The sequence below is a fragment of the Arachis hypogaea genome, chromosome 3 (assembly GCF_003086295.3).
Source record: "Arachis hypogaea cultivar Tifrunner chromosome 3, arahy.Tifrunner.gnm2.J5K5, whole genome shotgun sequence".
In the NCBI taxonomy this organism is placed as follows: domain Eukaryota; kingdom Viridiplantae; phylum Streptophyta; class Magnoliopsida; order Fabales; family Fabaceae; genus Arachis; species Arachis hypogaea.
In genome coordinates this window covers 28,374,429-28,391,074 of record NC_092038.1, presented here as the reverse complement: position 1 = coordinate 28,391,074, position 16,646 = coordinate 28,374,429, and positions in this window count along the sequence as shown.

Below are 16,646 nucleotides of genomic sequence, written 5' to 3'. Positions count from 1 at the left end.
TTTGTTCAGGGCTCTTTCAGGGATTACCTTTGTAGCTTTGTATCTTGGACCGACTTCGTCATGTCAGGCTTTGTTGAGTCACTTGATAATCCTCTTTCATGGACCTTGTGCAGGTCTCTTTCAAGGATTTATCTTTTGTAGCTTTATCTTTCCAGGCCGACTTTGTCACGTCGGACCTTGTCGAGTTACTTGATAATCCTCTTTCTTGGACTTTGTTCAAGTATCTTTCAGGGATTTATCTTTTGTAACTTTATCTTTTCGGGCCGACTTTGTCACGTCGGGCCCTGTCGAGTTACTTGATAATCCTCTTTTTTGGACTTTGTTCAAGTCTCTTTCAGGGATTTATCATTTGTAACTTTATCTTTCCGGGCCGACTTTGTCACGTCGGGCCCTGTCGAGTTACTTGATAATCCTCTTTTTTGGACTTTGTTCAAGTCTCTTTCAGGTATTTATCTATTGTAACTTTATCTTTCCGGGCCGACTTTGTCACGTCGGGCCCTGTCGAGTTACTTGATAATCCTCTTTTTTGGACCTTGTTCAGGTCTCTTTCAGGGATTATCTTTTGTAACTTTTGTAGGAGTCCGATTTCCTCATGTCGGGTTCTTCGAAGTTATAGTAATCCTCTTTTATAGGGTTGGCCAGACCTCTTTCCAGGGCTTTACTTATAACTTGGGTTATTGTGGCTGGTCTGACTTTTTGTGCTGCCAGTCTTTAAGTTATTTTATAGCAATCCAGTCCTTTCTATGGATCACTTTCTATAACTTCTTGCATTATTCTGTTTTCATCTTTGCTGATTTTGTAGAATTTGGGTTTTTAGCCCTCGTTTTTATCGTGATCGCGTAGTGAATTCGATTTTCACTTTTTGTCGATCTGTAGCTTTATAATTAGGCGATGAATATTTTCAGAATAATACGACTTGAGCGTTTGTAGAGAATCTAAACAAATTTTATTAAAAGAAAATGCAAATATACACGAAGAGTTAATTTCCTAAGTCGGGTGATTTGTAGGTCTTGGCAAGGCGCCTCATTAAAAAACCTTTTTCAGGAAAAAGAGTGCGCCTTGTACAAGATCTTTTATCTCCCCTAACTATAGTACCTTCTTAGGTTGCAGGCGTGCCATGATCTAGGAAGCTCTCATTCGTCGAGTTCGGAAAGTTTGTAGTAGCCCTTTCCCAATACTTCTATGACTCGGAAGGGTCCTTTCCAGTTTGCTGCCAGCTTTCCTTCTCCAGGTCGAGTTGTTCCTATATCGTTTCGGATTAGGATAAGGTCGTTTTCAATGAAGGCCCGCTGTATTACTTATCCGAGCTTTCTCTCGAATTTCTGGAAGTAAGTCGAGCTCTTCCCTTTGAAGTTGGGAATTGACTTTTTTGCTAAAATGGATTACTCTGGGTGATCCTTCTTCAACCTCCACTGGAATCATTGCCTCCATTCCGTAAGCTAATCGGAAGGGTGACTCCTTTGTCATGGAATGTGGAGTCATTCGGTACGCCCATAGGACTTGTGGGAGCCCCTCGGCCCAGGCTCCCTTTGCATCCTATAATCTCTGTTTTATCCTTGCTAATATAACTTTGTTAGCAGCTTCGGCTTGCCCATTGGCTCGGGGGTGCTCAACAGAGGTGAATTTTTGTTTTATATTCAGGTCGGCCGCTAGTTTTCTGAAGCCTGCGTCTTTGAACTGGGTACCATTGTTTGTAGTGATGGAGTATGGGACTCCGAACCTTGTGACGATGTTTCTATATAGGAATTTCTGACTTCTTTGAGCTGTGGCATTAGCTAGGGGTTCTGCCTCGATCCATTTTGTGAAGTAGTCTATTCCTACTATGAGGAATTTGACTTGTCCTGACCCTTGAGGGAAAGGTCCGAGGAGATCGAGTCCCCATTTTGCAAATGGCCAAGGTGAGGTTACGCTGATGAGCTCCTCTGGCGGAGCGGTGTGGAAGTTGGCATGCTTTTGACATGGCGTACATGTCCTTACGAATTCTGTGGCTTCTTTTTGTAGGGTTGGCCAATAGAATCCTGCCCGTAGTACTTTTTTGGCGAGTGCTTGCGCTCCGAGGTGATTGCCACAAATGCCACTGTGTACTTTTTCTAAGATATCCTTAGTGTTGGAAGTCGGTACGCATTTTAGCAATGGTGTTGAAATCCCTCTTTTGTATAAAGTATTATTTATGATGGTATAGTATTGTGCTTCCTGTTTTAACCTCTTTGTCTCTTTCTCATCTGTAGAGAGGGCCTCTGTTGTGAGGTAATTAATTATGGGGGTCATCCATCCCTAATCGCGACCTGTTATGGCTAGGACCTTTTCTTCTTCTTAGATTGATGGCTTCTGTAGAATTTCTTGGATAAGACTTCTATTGTTGCCTCCTGGTTTGGTGCTGGCTAGTTTTGAGAGTGCATCGGCCCAGACATTCTGTTCTCGGGGTATGTGTCGAATCTCATACTCTCTAAGTTGTCTGAGATATTTTCTGGTTTTGTCTAGGTACTTTTTCATAGTGGGATCTTTGGATTGGTAGCTGCCTGTTATTTGTGAAGTGACTACCTGTGAGTCACTGAAGATGATAAGTTTTTGAGCTCCAACCTCTCTAGCCAGCTTCAAACTAGCTAGAAGTGCCTCATATTCCGCTTGATTGTTTGAGGCAAGAAACCCAAATTTGAGGGAGAGTTCGATCTGGGTCCCCTGATCGCTTTCAATTATTAAGCCTGCGCCACTTCCCATTTTATTTGAGGAGCCATCCACGTACAGATTCTATTCTGCGGGGATTTTCGGTGTGTCCGTAAATTCCGCAATGAAGTCGGCCAGATATTGAGATTTGATGGCCGTCCGAGCTTCGTATTGAGGGTCGAATTCGGACAACTCGACTGCCCATTGCAAGATTCTGCCTGCCAAGTCTGTTTTCTGTAAGATTCTTTTTATGGGCTGGTTGGTCCGAATTTTAATGGTGTGGGACTGAAAATATGGGCGAAGTCATCGAGATGTTATTATGAGAGCGTAAGAGAACTTTTCTGTTTTCTGGTAGTTCTTCTCGGACCCTTGTAATGCTTTGCTGATAAAGTATATGGGTTGTTGCCCACTGTTGTCTTCTCAGACCAGTGCTGAGGCTATTGCCCGATTTCCCACTACAAGGTACAAGATGAGTGGTTCCCCTTCCCGTGGCCGACTTAATATAGGTGCCCGTCCCAGAAATTTTTTGAAGTCTTGGAAGGCTTGCTCGCATTCAACTGTTCATTCAAACTCCTTTCCCTTCCTTAGAGTGGCATAGAAGGAGAGAGATCTTATTGCGGATCCCGCTAGGAATCTGGACAAGGCTGCCAACCGCCCGTTGAGTTGTTCTACCTCTTTGATACAAGTCGGGCTTTTCATGTCGAGTACGGCCCTGCACTTGTCCGGGTTTGCCTCGATTCCTCTCTGTGTGATCATAAAACCCAAGAATTTACTAGCTTCTACAGCGAAGGTACATTTTGTGGGATTGAATCGCATGTCATGTCGTCTTATGGTGTTGAATACTTGTGTCAGGTCGGATAATAACATCTCTTCGTTTTGCGTCTTCACTAGCATGTCGTCTACATAGACCTCCATGATCTTTCCGATGTGATTCGAAAAAACTTTGTTCATTAATCTTTGATAAGTGGCTCCCGCGCTTTTGAGACCGAAGGGCATAACAATGTAGCAGTAATTTGCCTTTGGGGTTAAGAAAGAGGTTTTTTCTTGGTCGGGTAGGTACATTGGGATTTGGTTATATCCCGAGTATGTGTCCATAAAGGAGATTTATTTTGTATCCGGAGGAGGCATCTACCAGTGCGTCGATGTTTGGGAGTGGATAAGGATCTTTCGGGCAAGCTTTGTTGAGATCAGTATAGTCTGTGCACATTCTCCACTTCCTATTTGACTTTTTTACCAAAACGACGTTAGCAAGCCATAGCGGGTATTTGACTTCTCTTATGAAGCCTACCTCTTGTAGAGCTCGTACTTGTTCTTCCATCGCTTGAGAGCGTTTTGGTCTTAGCTTTCTACGCCTTTGTTGTACCGGTCGAGATCCTGGGTAGACTGCTAGCTTGTGGCACATTAGTTTGGGATCTATGCCTGGCATGTCTGCGGCTTTCCACACAAAGAGGTCGGCGTTGTCGCGTAGGAACTGTATGAGTGATTCTTTTATGTCCCCTTTTAGGAGTGTGCCGATGTTGGTTGTTTGGTCTTGGGTGTTCCCGATCTAGATTTTCTCTATTTCTCCTTTAGGTTGCGGGCGGAGCTCCTCTCACCTCCGAACTCTACCGAGCTCGATTGTGTGGAATTCTTCTCCTCTGCCTCTGAGGTTTAGACTTTCGTTGTAACAGCGGCACGCCATCTTCTGATCTGTGGTTGGAAACTTCATGCATAGATGCGGAGTCGAGACTATTGCGCCGAGTTAATTTAACGTTGTCCGTCCTATTAGGGCATTGTAGGCTGAGCTTACGTCAACGACGATGTAATCTATTTTGAGTGTTCTTGACTGACTTCCCTTTCCAAAAGTTGTGTGGAGCGGGATGTATCCCATTGGTTGAACCAGGGTATCTCCTAACCCGAACAGGCTGTCCGGATATGCTCTGAGTTCTTTTTCTTCCAAGCCGAGTTTGTCGAAGGTGGTTTTGAATAAGATATCGGCAGAGCTCCCCTGATCTATCAATGTGCGGTGAAGATTTGCGTTTTCCAGTATAATAGTGATGGCCATGGGATCATCATGCCCTGACGTGATGCCGGATGCGTCTTCCTTGGTAAAAGTGATCGCCGGGATGTCGGGTGTTTTCTCCTTTTCGGCGACATGATATACGTCTTTGAGATGTCTTTTACGAGATGATTTGGAGATTTCTCCCCCGGAAAACCCGCCGTGTATCATGTGAACATGTCTTTCTGGCGTTCGAGATGTCCGTACGGTTGGTCCGACATCTTCTGCTCTTCTTCTTTTTCTTTGATCATCATCATGGGTGGCCAGATATCGATCAAGCTTTCCTTCTCTCCATGTCGATCTTCCTTTTTTCTAGAATCTTTGTCTTTATCCCGAGGGGTGAACCCTGCTTTTGAGGTCTCTCCTAATCGAGAGTTTTCTTCCATGTTGATGTACGTTTCCGCTCGCTCCTGTACCTCATTCAGAGATGTGGGGTACTTCTTTGATATGGATTGACTAAAAGGCCCTTCTCGCAGGCCATTAATGAGACCCATGATGGCAGCTTCTGTTGGAAGGTTTTGTATATCCATACATGTTTTGTTGAATCTCTCCATGTAGTTACGCATGGTTTCCCGCTCTCCTTGTCTGATTCCTAGTAAGCTCGGAGCATGTTTAGCTTTATCCTTCTGGATGGAGAATCTGACCAGGAATTTTTTAGCCATGTCGTTGAAACTCGAGATGGACCTAGGAGGGAGATTGTCGAACCATCTAATTGCTGTTTTTGTTAAAGTAATTGGAAAGGCTTTGCAACGAATTGCATCTGAGGCATCGGTGAGGTACATTCTGCTTCTGAAGTTGCTGAGATGATGGCTGGGATCTGTGGTGCCATTGTACAAGGTCATGTTTGGGAGTTTAAAGTCCTTTGGGATTTTTGTCTTCATGATTTCTTTGGTGAATGGGTCTTGCTCTTTTCGTACGTTATCTTCGGGAATGGATTGGCTGGCTTTTGTCTTGACATCGGCTTCAATTTTTAGGAGTTTGGTTTCCAGTTCCCGGCGTCACCTTATTTCTCTTTGTAGATCCTTCTCAGCCTCTCGTTGACATAGAGCGTCTTCCTCAAGTTGTTTTAACCGATCTTGAAATGCCTCCAGGACTCCCTCGTTTGGGGAGTTCTTATTGTTGATTTGGGGAGTATCTTTTGGTGTTGTGTCCGTATTTTTGTGTAGCGTTCTATCCTCTAGATCTGAGGTGTGATCGTTGTCATGGTTGTCTGCCATGGTAATGGGATGACTTCCAGGTTCCCTGACAATGGCGCCAATGTTCCGAGGGTTACCTGAAACTAGAGGTCGATCTCGGACGAGATCTTCTATACTGGTCGGAACTGCGGAGTCCGATCTGATGATGGTGGTCAGAGTTGCTGTGTTCGACTCGTTGGACTTGGTGATGATGTTGATCCTTCGTCCCCGGAGGGTGGGGGTACCTGTAAGGGACTCCGATGCTTAAGTTAGCAAGGGTATTAAGAAGGTATTGAGTAGAATTAGAGTATGAGTTATACTTGGGTGATCCAGTGTATTTATAGTGATGGGGCGGGACCTTTTTAGATAAGATAAGTTAGTTATCTTATCCTATAATACCTTCTAGGTGAGGTTAGCTTATCTTTCATGGGAACCGCCCTTCCCTCTATAGGTTTGGGCTGCCTTAGGATTTGGGGCGTGTTCCTCTATTTGGGCCCTTCTTTGGGCTTTTCAGATGACTTGGCCAAGCTCTTTGAGAAGAGGTCGGGTTATCCTGACCTGAAGATGTCGGTCGCTTTGTCTGTAAAACATCCCGGGTCAGCCAGCTCGACCCAGGGTATGAACAGATACTGTTCCGAGGGTTACCTAAAGCTGTAGGTCGATCTCAGATGAGATCTTCTGTACTGGTCGGAACTGTTGTGTCTGACTTGATGATGGTGGCGGGAGCCGCCGTGTCTGACTTGTTGGACTTGGTGGTGGTGCTGATCCTTCATCTCCGGAGGGTGGGGGGTACCTGCAAGTGACTCCGATGCTTAAGTTAGCAAGGGTATTAAGCAGGTATTGAATAGAATCAGAGTATGAGTTATACCTGGGTTCTCCAGTGTATTTATAATGGTATAGAGATACCTTCTTTAGATAAGATAAGTTAGTTATCTTATCTTATCTTTATCTTCGAGCGAGGTCATCTGATCTTTAAGAGAACCGCCTTTATCTCTATAGGCTTGGGCTACCCTTGGATTCCGGTCGTGTTCCTCTGTTTGGCCCTTCATTGGACTTTCTTGGTAGTTTGGCCGAGCTCTTTGAGGAGAGGTCGGATTCTTCTTTACCTGAGGAGGTCGGTCGCTTTGTCGGTAGAACATCCCGGGTCGGACAGCTCGACCCCGGGCATGAACAGTGCCCCTGCTTGAGCTCGGTCTTCCTTTTGAGGTCGAGTCTTTGGTCTGTAGGACTTCGGACCTTCCCAGGTGAAGCCAAACTCGAGCATTTTGTCGATTTCTTTTTTGTAGAGTTCTCCTTTGAATGCAAAACGTTTCTTTTAAATTTTATTCTTTCGAAAACGCGCGTCTCCTTGCTTTGGGAATGTGCGAGGGTTTAATAACCTCATTAATTCTTTTAATGCTCCGTCTCTTTATTCGTTTTGAACTTTTTCACAAAAACGGTTTCTCTTCTCTTGCTTCTTTGCTGTAACTTCCCCTTTTCTTTCTCCCTTTCTGTTTTCGTCTGAAATTTGCATTTTTGCGTTTCTCTTGTGACGTCTTTTGCTTCGAGGAACGTCTTTCGTCACTTCGTCTTTTAGCCTTTTCAAGCTTTTCTCCTTTCTCCAGGTTGGTTCTGCTTTCTCCTCCCTTTTTTCTTTCGTTGCTTTACCTTCGATTTTTGATAAAGCTTTGATTTTTAAATACACGCTGGAAAGTTTGATCCTTTTCGTATCACTGTGCGCCTGCTTTGTTTTATTGTTTGGGGTTTTTTTCTTGCTTTTTGAGATAACCCCTCTATATTTTAGGGTTCATACTGCTTTTTTCTTCTTTTGCGGACTGCATGAACCTGCTTACTTTTCCGGAAGATTACTCCTTTGATGTTTTTCCCGTATGTTTGATTAGCTTTCTTGCTGATGAATCCCGTAAAAGAACTTTTTCTTTTGGTGGCTCGTTTGATTTTCTTCACGTTTGTTTTGCTTTTTGTTTTGTTGATAAGCTAAGACTGTGAATTTGGAAGGTAGCTATCTTGATGACCTTTTTGTGGTAATGACTTTCTTTTTTCTTTTTGGGATGTTGCTTTCTGAGAAAGGGTTTCTCTTTGTTCTTGCTGTGAGTTTTTTGTTGGGACATTAGCCTTGTAGATTTTCCTGAATCTTTGTTCCCTGATTGCCTCCAAAGGATGCCCCTGGACCTTTTTGGTGTGGGTCTTGGGTTTTTTTTTTGCTGTTTGTGCTGTGTTTGGACTGTGCTGGACTGTGCTGGTTGAGTTGTTTTGATTTCGTCCGAGATGTTTTTAGTAATCCACTCTCCTTTTCTTGTTTGTAGGACTAGTTGGCTATGTCTTCTCGCAAAAATATTGTAGAGACGTCCTTTAAGGTTTCTGAGGGTATGTCCGATTGGTTGGACTCCTTTGTTTTGATGTGTGTTTCTGTGGTCAATGCTGAATTCTGTGTGGAGCTTAGGAAATATCACCGTCTCTGTAAGAGTAGAGATCAAGAGAAGAATTATGAGTTGGTGGCACCTGACTCCGAGGAGAGGGTTTACTTCCCTGTCCTGACCCAAGGGGAGCGCATTTTCTTTTGTGCTTGTGACTATTTCTTTAGCCAGTTGGACATCACCCTTCCCTTTACTTTGTTTGAGACCGATTTGTTGTGGTCGTGTAATGTAGCTCCGTCCCAGCTTCATCCAAACTCCTGGGGCTTTATTAAGATTTTTTAACTTCTTTGTCAAGAATTGAATGTTACCCCTTCTCAAACTCTTTTCCTTTATTTGTTTGTTTTAACTAAGCCCATAATTTCTTCAAAAAAGAAAGCCTCGTGGGTTTCTTTTAGATCTGCACAAGGACATAAGGTTTTTACCATGTATGACGAGTCCTTTAGGGACTTCAAGAATTATTTTTTCAAGGTTCGAACTGTTGAGGGAGCTTGTCCCTTTTTTCTGGAAGCGAATGGGGAGCCATCCTTCCCTTTACATTGGCAGCAGAATGTAGTAGTATCCCGATATACGTGGGAAATACTTGATGAGATCGAACAGGCCTTTGTGATGGTTTTAGAGGATCTTTGGGGGGAACCTCCTCATTTGGATACCAAAAAATGTTTGGGAGACCCCTCCCTCGTCCGAGATGTATTGGGTATTACTTGATATATACTATTTCTTGTTTTTTTGCTTTTCTCCTTTTTTCCCAGTCTGTAAAACTGTTGCTTTTCATTTTCTCAGAGATGGCCAAGAAAAATGATGCAATGAAGGCCTTCAAAAAGGCGAGAAAAGTTACTGCAGCTCAAAATACCTCGACCCGGGTGGATGGGGAAGGGTCCTCTCAGGTCCCATTAAAGCCATCTGTGCCGAGTTCTCCTTGCCCGAGGAGAATGATCCCTACTCCTTGGGTTCATTTATTGGATCCTCCACAATCTTCTATTGCTGCTGTGGTTTCTTCTTCTGTCGTCCCTCCTCCCAAAAGACCTCGAACTGTTGAACCTTTCAATCTGGATGCCCCAGATTTTGACCCTATTGGCTTTGTCGACCAACAGATTTCTCCTTATGGTGCCCTCTCCATGGATGATGTTTCTCTCCTTCATCACTTAGATTTTATAACTCGAAGCAGCATTAAGATGGCTCATATGGGAGCTGCTCTGTATCAAACTGCTCAAAATCTTTCTCGGCATGCTACCAAAGCCTTTATAGAGGAAGCTAAGCAAGAGTTTGATCGGATGAAGGGTCTGAAGGAGGAGCTCAAAGTGGAGGTGACTAAACTGAAGAAGGAGCTAGAAGGGGAGAAGGCCAGCTCTCTTGCCTTGGCGGCTTTTGTGCAGTTGGCTGATGATACGGCATTAAAGCACAAAGACAGCTATGTCACAACTTACCGAGAAGTGATGCGTCTCAGAGGGGAGTTAGAGTTGGTACGGGTTGATTATTCTGAGCTCCAAGGTCACCTTGTGGGCACCGTAACTGCTGCTTATGAGAACCTGATGGAGCAGGTTTGGGTTCTTGCCCCGGAGGTTGACCTTGCTTTATTTAGTTTAGATAATGTTGTGAAGGATGGCAAGATTGTCCCCGATGATCTTGATGATGACGATATTGAGCCTCCCTCTGAGCCTGTTGCCAAAGCTTCTGTTGTGTCAGCTTCTTCAGCTCCTGCTCGTCCTGAATTAGATCCTGATTGCCAGATATTGAATCGGGATGACGGGACAGTGGATGCAGTGCCTCTCCAGACTAGCCCTCCTTCACCCTGTACTGATGCTGCCGAGAAGCCTTCGGGTGTTTAACTGATTTCTGTAATTACTTGTGTAGATAGCCCGGCTTGTGGGCTTTTGAACTCGTTATTTTGCTGACTTTTGACACTTTTTTAGTTGCCGGTTTAGCAACTTTATTTTGATAAACAAAGTAGTTTCCAGGCTTTGTGGGCTGAACTTGGTGGCTTCTGAAGCTAGCTATTATTATAACTTTGTATTTTTATATCATGTCTGTCTGTACTTGTCTTGGTATCTTCATAGGCTTTGGGAGTGTTGGAACTTTGTCTGACATGATCAGCTTGATTCCTTTACCTAATGCTGTTTTTAGGAATTCATTTTGTTTGAACTTTGTTCAGGTCTTCATTAGGAATTATAATGCTGAGGTTGCCGACTTCTTCATGTCAGTTTTTGTCCGAGTTATTGTTTGTAACCCTTTTTTTGGACCTTATTTAGGTCTCTTTCAAGCGTAGCTTTATGTTTTGGGTCGACTTTATCATGTCGGGTCCTCCTAAGTTATTTTGTAATCCTCTTTCTTGGACCTTGTTCAGATCTCTTTCAGGGATTACTTTTATAACTTATATACTTTAGGCCGACTTCGTCATGTCGGGCCCTGTCGAGTTACTTGGTAATCCTCTTTCTTGGACCTTGTTCAGGTCTCTTTCGGGGATTATCTTTGTAGCTTTATATTTTGGGCTGACTTCATCATGTCGGGCCCTGTCGAGTTACTTGGTAATCCTCTTTCTTGGACCTTGTTCAGGTCTCTTTCAGGGATTATCTTTGTAGCTTTATATTTTGGGCCGACTTCGTCATGTCGGGCCCTGTCGAGTTACTTGGTAATCCTCTTTCTTGGACCTTGTTCAGGTCTCTTTCAGGGATTATCTTTGTAGCTTTATATTTTGGACCGACTTTGTCATGTCAGGCCTTGTCGAGTTACTGGGTAATCCTCTTTCTTGGACCTTGTTCAGGTCTCTTTCAGGGATTATCTTTGTAACTTGGTTGTGGGAGTCCGACTTCATCATGTCGGGCTTTTCTAAGTTATAGTAATCCTCTTTTATAGGGTTGGCCAGACCTCTTTCCAGGGCTTTACTTATAACTTCGGTTATTGTGGCTGGTCCAACTTCTTTATGCCAGCTAGTCTTTAAGTTATTTTATAGCAATCCATTTTATTAGGACCTTGTCAGGTCCTTTCTATGGATCACTTTCTATAACTTCTTGCATTATTCTGTTTTCACCTTTGCCGGTTTTGTAAAGATTGGGTTTTAACCCTTGTTTGGTCGACCTTTTAATGAATTTGGTTTTCATCTTTGGTCTTTATTGCGATAGCGCAGTGAATTTGATTTTCACTTTCTGTCGATCTGTAGCTTTATAATTGGACGATGAATGTTTCAGAGTAATGCGGCTTGAGCGTTTGTAGAAGATCTAAACAGATTTTATTAAAAGAGAATGCAAATATATACATGCGGGGGGGGGGGGTTAATTCCCTAAGTCAGGTGATTTGTAGGTCTTGGCTTGGCGCCTCATTAAAAAACCTTTTCAAGAAAAAAAGTGTGCCTTGTCAAAGGTCCTTTATCATCCCTAACTATAGTACCTTCTTAGGTTGCAGGGGTGCCATGACCTAGGAAGCTCTCGCCCGTCGAGTTCGGAAAGCCTGTAGTAGCCCTTTCCCAGCACTTCTATGACCCGGTAGGGTCCTTTCCAGTTTGCTGCTAGCTTTCCTTCTCCAGGGCGAGTTGTTCCAATGTTGTTTCAGATTAGAATGAGGTCGTCCTCAGCAAAGGCCCGCTGTATTACCTTTTGATTGTATTTGGAAGGCATTCTTCGTTTTGATTGAGTATAGAACCCAAATCTTGTGACGATGTTTCTATATAGGAATTTTTGACTTCTTTGAGCAGTGGCTTTAGCTAGGGGTTCTGCCTCAATCCGCTTTGTGAAGTAGTCTATTCCCACTATGAGGAATTTGACTTGTCCCGATCCTTGAGGAAAGGGTCCGAGAAGATTGAGTCCTTATTTTGCGAATGGCCAACGTGAGGTCACGCTGATGAGTTCCTCTGGTGGGGCGATGTGAAAGTTGGCATGTTTCTGACATGATGGACATGTCTTTACAAATTCGATGGCTTCCTTTTGTAGAGTTGGCCAATAAAATCCTGCCCGAAGTACTTTTTTGGCGAGTGCCTGCGTTCTGAGGTGATTGCCACAAATGCCACTGTGTACTTCTTCTAGGACTTCCTTTGTACTGAAAGTCAGCATGCATTTTAGCAGTGGTATTGAAATCCGTCCTTTGTATAGAGTATTATTTATGATAGTATAATATTGTGCCTCCCGTTTCAACATCTTTGCCTCCTTTTCCTCTGTGGGGAGTGCTTCTGTTTTGATGTAGTTAATTATGGGAGTCATCCATCCTTGATCGCGACCTGTTATGGCCAGGATTTTTTATTCTTCTGAGATTGATGGATTCTGTAGAATTTCTTGGATGAGGCTTTTATTATTGCCCCCTGGTTTGGTGCTGGCTAGTTTTGAGAGTGCTTCAGCTCGGGCATTCTGTTCTCGGGGTATGTGACGGACCTCATATTCTTTGAATTGTCCAAGCTGTTCTCTGGTTTCACTACAAGAAAAAAGGCCTATGGCCACGCTTCAAAAGCGTGGCCAAAAGTGGTCAATGGCCACGCTTTTATGAGGGTGGCGATAGATTAGAGATTTAGCCACTTTTTTTATTGCCATGCTTCAAAAGCATGGCGAAAAGTATCAACGGCCACGCTTTTGTATGGGTGGCAATTGATTAGAGAAACGTCCATGCTTTTTTTGCCACGCTTCAAAAGCGTGGCCATAGAAAGAAACAAGGACGTTTTGAAAGCGTGGTGACAGGGTTTCATTACGGCCACGCTTACAAAGCGTGGCCATATCCTAGTACTCTTTTGGCACGCTTCAAAAGCATGGCCAAAAGGTTCTTTTCTGCCACGCTTCAAAAGCGTGGCCGTAGAGCAAAACAGTGACGTTTTAAAAGCGTGGCGAAAGGGGCTCCAACCGATTGACCCTAACCTGGCCCCAACCCGGCTCCCAACCCGGCCCCAACCCGGTCCCCAACCTGGTCCCCAACCCAAAGACATTAACCCTAATCACTCGAAACCCTAAGCCTGGAAGAGCGCCTCCCATTACCCTCGCCCTTCGCCCTTCGCCCTTAGCCTTTGTCACTCGAAACCACTTCTTCTTCATATTGTTAATCTTCATCTTCGTCTTCATACTCTTCTTCTCTTTCTTGTTCTTCTTCCGCTCATCGAATCCGCTCATCGCACTATCTTCTACCTCGGCGACCTTATGGCCTCCTTCAGTTTAAAGATGTCCGTACTCTCTATCTCTTTCATAAACCCTTCCTCACTTCAATTCTCTCTTTGATCGCCATTTCGTTTACTAGATTTTGATAATTAGGTTTTTCTTTACTTTCCTTCATTTTTGATTGTTATTTGAAAGATGATTTGCGTGTGCTTGTTGATCTGAGGAAGTTGTAGTTCCTGTTTGAGAATGACTTCTGCTTTACACTCATCGTGCTCAATTCGCTTATCTCTCACTTGATTCCTTTTAACTTATTCTATCATTTTCGTGAGACTTGGTAGATTACTGGATTTCAGTATCCTGCTAGGCTTCTTTAATTATAGCTAATTAAGTGGCAAAAATAGTTTTTGTGAATAAAATATTTTACTTCAGAATTCGTTAGCAACTGGAATGTAGGTATCGGTCATAATTTTTACATAAAGGTTGAACAGTTTTTGTGTGTGCATGTGTGTGATCAAGTTAAAAGGATTGTGCAGAATAGTTAGGGTAAAATTTGCTATCATAGATAGCAGTGAATCAAGTAATCGTGTTTTTAAGTTTCTCTAAATTAAAGCATAATGTGTTCTTTTGAATCTTTTCTTTCAGCTCAATGTACAGAAGAGCCCTTTTCAGCGGACTTATGCGACTCAGGTGTGTTTGTTTGCTGCTTTCTTAAGCCACTGCTTCTTGAAAATGCTTTGTTTGTGGTGAATGTTGATGAAAAAAGAAAAAATAATAAAGGAGAAATTGTTAATCCTAATAGTGGTTTAAAAAGATGTTGTTAATTATGGCCTATTGAACTGGCATTCTCTTCATTGCCATTTGGCTTCTCTACAAAACCCTTTGGACATGAATTAGCAATCACCTGACCCAAGCCAACCATTCATTTATTATTGCTGTGACTTGAAAATTTTGTCCAAGTACTTTTTCATGATGGGGTCCTTGGCTTGGTAGCTTCCTGCTATTTGTGAAGTAACTATCTGTGAGTCGCTAAAGATGATAAGCTTTTGAGCTCCAACCTCCCTAGCCAGCTTCAAACCAGCTAGTAGTGCCTCATATTCTACTTGATTGTTTGAGGCAGGGAATCCGAATTTGAGGGAGAGTTCGATTTAGGTTCCCTGGTTGCTTTCAATTATCACACCCGTGCCGCTTCCCGTCTTATTTGAGGAACCGTCTACGTAGAGATTCCATTCTGTGGGGATTTCTGGTGTGGCCGTGAATTCCGCAATGAAGTCGGCCAGGTATTGTGATTTGATGGCCGTTTGAGCTTCGTATTGAAGATCAAATTCAGACAACTCGACTGCCAATTGTAAGATTCTACCCGCCAGGTCTGTTTTCTGTAAGATCCCTTTTATGGGCTGGTTGGTGTGGGCCTGAAAGTATGGGTGAAGTCGTCGGGATGTTAGTATGAGGGCGTAAGCAAACTTTTCTATTTTCTGGTAGTTCAGCTCGGATCCTTGTAATGCTTTGTTAATGAAGTATACGGGCTGTTGCCTGCTGTCGTCTTCTCGGACTAGTGCTGAGGCTACCGCTCGACTTCCAACCGCGAGGTACACTATGAGTGGCTTTCCTTCCCGTGGTCGAGTTAGTATAGGTGGCTATCCCAGGAATTTTTTGAAATCTTGGAAGGCTTGCTCGCACTCTGCTGTCTATTCAAACTCCTTTCCCTTTCTTAGAGTGGCACATAGAAGGGGAGAGATCTTATTGCTGATTCGTCCAGGAATCTGGACAAGGCTGCCAATCTCCCGCTGAGTTATTGTACCTCTTTGACACAAGTCGGACTTTTCATGTCGAGTATGGCCCGGCATTTATCCGGGTTTGCCTCGATCCTCTCTGTGTGATCATAAAACCCAAGAATTTAACGGCTTCTACTGCGAAAGTGCATTTTGCGAGATTGAGTCTCATACTATGCCGTCTTATAGTGTCGAATACTTGGGTCAAATCGGATAATAACATTTCTTCGTTTCGTGTCTTTACTAGCATGTCGTCCACGTAGGCTTCCATGATTTCTCCGATGTGATTCGAAAAAACTTTATTCATTAATCTTTGATAAGTAGCTCCCGCATTTTTAAGACCGAAGGGCATGACAATGTAGCAGTAGTTTGCCTTTGGGGTTAAGAATGAGGTTTTTTCTTGGTGGGGTGGGTACATTGGGATTTGGTTGTATCCCGAGTATGCGTCCATAAAGGAGAGGTATTTATATCTGGAGGAGGCATCGACCAGTGCGTCGATGCTTGGGAGTGGATAAGGATCTTTTGGGCAGGCTTTGTTGAGATCGGTGTAGTCAGTGCACATTCGCCACTTCCCGTTTGATTTTTTCACCAAGACGATGTTAGCAAGCCATAGTGGGTATTTGACTTCTCTTATGAAACCTGCCTCCAGTAGAGCTTGTACCTGCTCTTCCATAGCTTGAGAGTGTTTTGGTCCCAGCTTTCTACGCCTCTGTTGTACCGGCCGAGATCCTGGATAGACTGCTAGCTTGTGGCACATTAACTTGGGATCTATGCCTGGCATGTCTGCGGCCTTCCATGCAAAGAGGTCGACATTATCTCGTAGAAACTGTATGAGTGATTCTTTTATGTCTCCTTTTAGGAGTGCACCGATATTGGTCGTTTGGTCCGGGGTATCCCCGATCTGGATTTTCTCTATTTCACCTTCAGGTTGTGGGCGGAATTTTTCCCGCCTCTGAATTCCACCGAGTTCGATTGTGTGGAATTCTTCTCCTCTACCTCTAAGGTTTAGACTTTTGTTGTAATAGCGGCGCGCCATCTTCTGATATGCTTTTATCGTAGCTATCCCCCTACCGTTGGGAACTTCATGCATAGATGTGGGGTTGAGACTATTGCACCGAGCTGATTCAACGTTGTCCGACCTATTAGGGCATTGTAGGCTGAATTTACGTCGACTACGATGTAATCTATCTTGAGTTTTCTTGATTGGCTTCCTTTTCCGAAAGTTGTGTGTAGCGAGATGTATCCCATCGGTTGAACCGGGGTATCTCCTAGTCCAAACAGTCTGTCCAGATATGCTTTGAGTTCTTTTTCTTCCAAGCCAAGCCTGTCGAAGGCAGTTTTGAATAAGATATCGGCGGAGCTCCCCTGGTCTATTAGTGTGCGGTGGAGATTTGCGTTTGCTAGTATAATAGTGATGACCATGGGATCGTCATGTGATGCCGGATGCGTCTTCTTTGGTGAAAGTAATCGCGGGGATGTCGGGTGCTTCTTCCTTCCCTTCGACATGATATATGTCTTTGAGA